The 6,000-nt window shown below is 50.5% G+C and overlaps 1 protein-coding gene across 1 annotated transcript in view; it reads left to right on the plus strand.

The window, feature by feature from the left end:
* The window catches only part of PREX1 (phosphatidylinositol-3,4,5-trisphosphate dependent Rac exchange factor 1), a 266,015-nt gene that overhangs the window by 36,708 nt on the left and 223,307 nt on the right, over positions 1-6,000 (plus strand). The window lies entirely within an intron of this gene.

Here is a 6,000-nt window from a genome sequence, read left to right on the forward strand (position 1 = left end):
AAGGACCCCCGAACGCAGGCCTCCGGGGGGTCCTCCCTCTGCATCCGGGCCTCTTTGCTGCTGGCTTTGAGCACACTTGTGTTCATTCTCCCCATGTGCTTTCTGTCCCCAGCCCTGCCTCCAGCTTCCTCCTGAGCTCTCTGTCAACCTGGGTCTGTCCCTTCCCTTCCTTTCCCTCTGCTTTTCCTCCGCGGTCATATTCTCTGTTTCTTTCTCTTTGTCTCTCCCTCTCTCAGTCTGGCTTCTGATGCATCATCATTTGCAGATTGGTCCCTGCATCTGAGAATGGGGCTGCCTCAGAGACCCCCAATGCAGGGCACCCTTGGGGACCCTTCCGTGCTCAGAGAAAGGACTGCACTTTCTAGGTGCTTGTTTGCAGAAAAGCTGCAGCTCCAGCCGCCACCAGCCCAGTGAGATCCTGCTGCCCCAAATGGGGTAAGGATGGTCTTCCCATCTTGCGAGGGAGGAGTTTCTGTTTGTCCCTTGGAGGGGTCTTCCAGGTGAGGGAGGGGTGGTCCTCCCACCCTGTGAACAAGAGGCTCCTCTTGTCTCGTGGGGTTTCCTCCTGCTGAGGGAGGTGGTCCTCTAACCCGGTGAGGTAGCCTTCCTGCCTGGTGAGTAAGGCATCCTCCCCTAATGGGACGGTCCTCCTGGTCAGACCCCCTTAGGAGGAGGTTGGCTGCTGAGACTCCTTGCTCTGACGTTTGAGCCAGCCATGTGGAGGGCTTGGACTCAGAAAACCCAGAATGTTTTCTTCCCATGCACCTGGGAGAGGGCCATTTCCCACTGTGGGTCGTTAAAGTCATCATTTATTAATGGCTACAGCTGTCCCTATAGATATGAATAAATAATGTTCCACTACAATGCCCTAGTCTTGTAGGATCCTTGAAGACCTTAGAGGGATCTAGATAAGAGTCATCTCAATCTGACCTTTGACTGGAGCCCAGAGAGAGGAAATGATTTGCCTGTGTGAGGTTGCAAACCCAGATGCCCACGGGTTGACAGGTAGAGTAGCCAGGTGTAGGAAAAATTACATCACCTCACCATCTGTCTTCTTGTTTCTCTTGTTTCAGCATCAGCCTGGATATCTTTAATCTCCATGTGCCTTGGTTTTTTCATGTATAAAACAGAGATAAGAATATTTATCTCATAGATGTTTCTTTAAATTTTTTAAAAATTGAGATACAATTCATACACTGCAAAATCTACCATTAACAATGTCCATACCACTGGCTTTTATATAGTCACAAGGTTGTGCACCATCACTGCTTTCTAATTCCAGAACATTCCATCACCCCAAGAAGAAACCCCAAACCCATTAGCAGTCCCCCTCCATTCTTTACCTCCCCCATCCCTGGCAACCACCAATCTATTTTCTGTCTCTACAGATTTGGAATTATACAATGTGTGGCCTTTTGTATGTGGCTTCTTTCGCTTAGCATGACTTTTTCAAGGTTCATCCATGTTGTAGATGTGTCAGAATGTCCTTCCTTTTTATGGCTGAATATTAGTCCATTATCTGGATATACCACCTTTTTTTATCCATTCGTTAGTGGATGGACATTTGTGTTGTTTCCACTGTCTGGCTATTATGAATAATGCTGCTATGAACATTCGTGTACAAGTTTTTGTACAGACATAGGTTTTCACTTTTCTTGAGTATATATACCTAGGAGTGGCCTCATGGGTTTCTTGGGAAGATTAAATGAGCCCTTAGAAGTACAACTCTTGGGGGCTTCCCTGGTGGCGCAGTGGTTGAGGGTCCGCCTGCCGATGCAGGGGACACGGGTTCGTGCCCCGGTCCCGGAAGATCCCACATGCCGCGGAGCGGCTGGGCCCGTGAGCCATGGCCGCTGAGCCTGTGCGTCCGGAGCCTGTGCTCCTCAATGGGAGAGGCCACGACAGTGAGAGGCCCGCGTACCACAAAAAAAACCAAAAAAACCCAACTTTTGGGACTTCCCTGGTGGTGCAGTGGTTAGGAATCTGCCTGTCAGTGCAGGGGACACAGGTTCAAGCCCTGGTCCGGGAAGATCCCACATGCCGTGGAGCAGCTAACCCCTGTGCCACAATTACTGAGCCTGCGCTCTAGAGCCCGTGAGCTACAACTACTGAGTCCACGTGCCACAACTGCTGAAGCCCACGCGCCAAGAGCCCGTGCTCTGCAGCAAGAGAAGCCACTGCAATGAGAAGCCCGTGCACCGCAATGAAGAGTAGCCCCCGCTCGCTGCAACTAGAGAAAGCCCGCGCGCAGCAACAAAGACCCAACGCAGCCAAAAATAAATAAATAAATTTATAAAAAAAAAAAAAAAAAGTACAACTCTTAGGACAGGTCCAGGCAATAGCAAGTACTATATGTGTACTAGCTCTTACTATTACAAAACAGTACCTCAAGCCTTTGGCCTTGATGTTGGAGAGACAGCGATGCTATTTAACACTTATTGAGTGCTTACTGGGTTCCAGGCACCTGTCCTATTGGGTGGCTGCTCTTTTACAGATGAGGAAACTGAGGCACAGAAGCAATAATTGGCCCGCGATCACACAGTGAGGACGTGGCAGAGCTCAGCTAGCAGTGAGCCTGGCGGGCGAGCTCCAGAGCCCATGCTACTGACCCCATGCCTTCTGGAGGACCGGAGGTCCCATGTCCCGTGTAAAGGGGCAGCTACTCCTCATCCCCGAGCAAGCAGTTCCCGTGTGGGAACACAAGCCCAGTGTTGCCGGATGTCCTGACTTTTTAAAGATGTTTTCCAACAGCCGGAAATGTGGAGTCTTGTGTATGAAATCACTCGATGTTTAAAAGTTGGCAACTCAATCATATTTTTAACAAACACTGTGTTGGCCAAACAAAACACGTCTGTGGGCCAAGCCCGGGGGTTGCCAGTTTTCACACTGTACCCTTGGGGCGACTTGTTGGGTGGGGAGGGGTGTCCCTGGGCCCCCGACCTTGACTGCAGGCGTTTCTGGACCTTCCCTGGGGGTTTTGTGCTCATGTCTGTGCCAGTCATGTTTAAATCTGGCCCCTCACTGGCATGGTGGGCTTGGTGAGGGCCCCAATGGCATCTGGTCATTTGGGATCCCTGCCTCTCACCCCCCAGGGTCATGAAACCATGGCTCGCTCATAACGGGTGCTCGCTGTGCAGCCCCTGCCTTTGACTTTAGGAGCTAACTACCTTTCTACAGCTGGAAGCCCCCTGGCACATCAGGGCCTGGATCTAGAGTCAATCTCTGGTTCCAACCCCAGCCCTGCCCCTTCCCAGCTGTGACCTTGGGCAAGTTGTTTAACCTCTTGGTGCCTCCGTTCTCTAATCTGTACATCCACAAAATGGGGCTAATCCATTATTTCAGGAATTAATACGTAGCTGGTGATCAGTGTGCATGTGGAGCCTGGCTGGTTGCAGCAGCATAAAGTAGTGATGTGGGTGCAGGCTTGGGAGCCAGACTCCCTGGGTTCGAATTCCAGCCCTGCCACTCACCAGAAGCATGATCTCGGGGCAAGTGACTCTGCCTCCGTGTTTCAGTTTCCTCATCTGTCAAATAGGGGTAATAATAATACCTACGTTATGGGGTTGATGTAGCACGTAGGACAGTGCCTGGCACATGGCAGGAACCCAGTAACATCAGCCGTCGTTAATATTACACACACAAACGCAGACAGACGTGCAGACAGATGCAGTAACCACCAAGGCTCTGCCATCTGGCAGAAACAGAGCGAAGGTGACTACTTCCGCGTGCGTTTCTCTTGTGTGTTTACTGCAGGGAGTGATGTTAGCGTGTGATGCGCGAGCGTGAGTCTGCACGGGCCTGAGCTAGTTAGCGGGGGCGCTGTTTTCTGCATAGGCATCGCCATGCGTTAGTAGATTGTGTACATTATGTGTGCATGTGCTCGCTCTCTCCTTGGCACCTTTCCGGAAATAAACACACGCTGGGGTCCTCGGGCAGTGAACCCAGCCACCTGAGCAACCAGTGACGTATGAGCTGATTGGGGAGGGCAGGTGGCCACAGGTGGTGGATGGATGGAGGAAGTGTTTGCTGCTCCTGAGGTCGGGATGTGGCAGGAAAAGTATTGGGGGCGCTGAGGGCTGGGCTGTGGGCCGTGGGTGTGACCCTGCTGGCCATGGCCTTGGGGGAAGGCTCTGTGATTTGACTTTGACCCTTTGGGCAGTCAGTGCAGGTTTGGCAGGCCCAGCAGACTCTGAGTCTTTCTCTGCTTCTCCTCACCTTCCCTTTCTTCTCTGCGGCATATTGCAGGCACTAATTTAGGCAAAAGCCCCTTGGAGGCTAAGAAAAGCTGAAGCACGCAGAAGTAGCAGAGCAGAATTTAGCTATCTGGAGAGGCAGCCTGGGCTACTGAATTTAGCCTCTTTTTCTCCCCTACCCCATGTTCTTTTTTCCCTGTTAAACTTCTCAAATTACCTTGCTGTCCACTGCCCTCCTTTTCCCATCGAGCCTGGGAGCTGTAGAGGCCTTTGTTCACCTCTTTTCTCTTTCATCCCTGGAAAAGTTTCTGGGGAGGCCAGTGGGACTTAAGGCTGCTTTTGAAAAGGTGAAGTGGTGAGATTTTGGGTCATTTTCCTGTCCTGGTCTGAGGATGGATTCAATTACTTTTTCTTACTATTAGCTGATACATATCAAGCACTTAGGGTGTATAAAGCTGTGTCCTGGGCATTCGACACCCATGAGCTCACTTATTCCTTCTAACACCTTAATGGAGGTAATTCTTATTGTTACATTTTACAGATGAGGGAACTGAGGCACAGAGAGGTTATGTCACTTGCCCAGGCCCCCACAAGGAGGAGAGGCTGAACCAGGATGTGACCCAGCAGTGCGGTTCTAGGGCTCTGGCTCCTCACCACAGCACTGTGCTTCCTTTGCTGATGGGTTAATTCAGTATATTTTTTGAGCCCCTACTATGTGTGTGGCCCATTTTTCTCCTTTCCTCCCTTTCACTTCATTCTTTTTCTCCTTCTTCCCTCCCTCCTGTTCATCCATCCATCCATCCATCCATATCTATCCATCCACCCATCCATCCATATCCATCCATCCGTCCATATCCATCCATCCATCCATCCATCCACCCATCCACCCATCCATCCGTCCATATCCATCTTCCCTCCCATCCATCCATCCACTCATCTATCCATCCACCCATCCATCACTCCACCCATCCATCCATCCCCCTATCCATCCCCCTATCCATCCATCCATCCATCCATCCACCCAGCCATCCATCCATATCCATCTTCCCTCCCATCCATCCATCCACCAATCTATCCATCCACCCATGCATCACTCCACCCATCCATCCATCCCCCTATCCATCCCCCTATCCATCCATCCATCCATCCATCCACCCAGCCATCCATCCATATCCATCTTCCCTCCCATCCATCCATCCACCAATCTATCCATCCACCCATGCATCACTCCACCCATCCATCCATCCCCCTATCCATCCCCCTATCCATCCATCCATCCATCCATCCACCCAGCCATCCATCCATATCCATCTTCCCTCCCATCCATCCATCCACCAATCTATCCATCCACCCATGCATCACTCCACCCATCCATCCATCCATCCATATCCATCCATCCATCCATATCCATCCATCCATCCTTCCATCCATCCACCCAGCCATCCGTCCATATCCATCCTCCCTCCTATCCATCCATCCACCCATCCATCCATCCCCCCATCCATCCCCCTATCCATCCATCCACCCACCCATCCATCTACCCATCCATCCACCCATCCATCCATATCCATCCATCCTTCCATCAATCCATCCATCCATTAGTGTTTCCTAAGACTTACTGCAATATCAGTCTCATGATTTTTGTCATATTCATATACCGGCTACAACATGATTTATATAATATTTTTACTTAATCTGACCCTCCTTCCTTTTTTAAAACTTCAGTCTCCTCTTTTTTTAAAAAAATAGTTTTAAAAAATATTTATTTATTTGGCTGTGCCAGCTCTTAGTTGCAGCATGCGGGATC

The sequence above is a fragment of the Physeter macrocephalus genome, chromosome 14 (genome assembly GCF_002837175.3).
Source record: "Physeter macrocephalus isolate SW-GA chromosome 14, ASM283717v5, whole genome shotgun sequence".
NCBI lineage: Eukaryota > Metazoa > Chordata > Mammalia > Artiodactyla > Physeteridae > Physeter > Physeter macrocephalus.